This window comes from Scylla paramamosain, chromosome 29 (assembly GCF_035594125.1).
Source record: "Scylla paramamosain isolate STU-SP2022 chromosome 29, ASM3559412v1, whole genome shotgun sequence".
In the NCBI taxonomy this organism is placed as follows: domain Eukaryota; kingdom Metazoa; phylum Arthropoda; class Malacostraca; order Decapoda; family Portunidae; genus Scylla; species Scylla paramamosain.
The window spans coordinates 14973783-14974379 of NC_087179.1; the positions used below are offsets into that span (position 1 = coordinate 14973783).

The 597-nt window shown below is 35.0% G+C and overlaps 1 long non-coding RNA gene across 1 annotated transcript in view; it reads right to left on the bottom strand.

Moving 5' to 3' along the window:
* Positions 1-282: 282 nt before the first annotated feature.
* LOC135115387 (uncharacterized) overlaps positions 283-597 on the bottom strand; it is a 68601-nt gene continuing 68286 nt past the window's right edge. The window contains exon 3 of the long non-coding RNA XR_010275978.1: positions 283-335. This is a non-coding gene — a long non-coding RNA (uncharacterized LOC135115387). The remainder of the gene's footprint in view (positions 336-597) is intronic.

The window sequence follows — 597 nt, forward strand, 5'->3', positions numbered from 1 at the left end:
ACAAAAAAAAACTTCATTATTGCCTGTTAAAACTGTAGAATCTCGTTACACTCTTGAAACCGCAAAAAAAATAAATAAATAAATAAATAAATAAATAAATAAATAAATAAATCACTGTAGCCTATCAAATATATGTACTCTTTGCTAAGCCATCACTAGAAGCATGAAAACACCCTTAAAACACCAAATAATTTAACTACAGCTCGTTAGAAAGTGTAGAATTCTGTTAAACCATCACTACAACAATGGAAACACTGGAACTTGTTAAAACGAATCGTACTTACAGTGAAGGAGGTGTAGTGAAGATTCTGAACATTGCTCCTCTCCGTTTGTTCCTGTTGAGGCGAAACAAAATATGAACGAGTTAACATCACTATAATCTGGTGTGTGAAAGAATGATGTCTACTTCTCTCTTCCCTCGCTCTGCCACTTAGAATGGGGGGAGGGGGGAAAGGGAGTTATTTATGGAATTTACCTCCTAAATTTCCTCTTTCCTCTCATTTTCTAGTCTTTTGCTTTTTTTTTTTTTTACCTTCCATCCCTTTATGATTGCACTCTGTCCGTTTCCTTTCTCATCTCCTTCTTCGCCATTTTCCT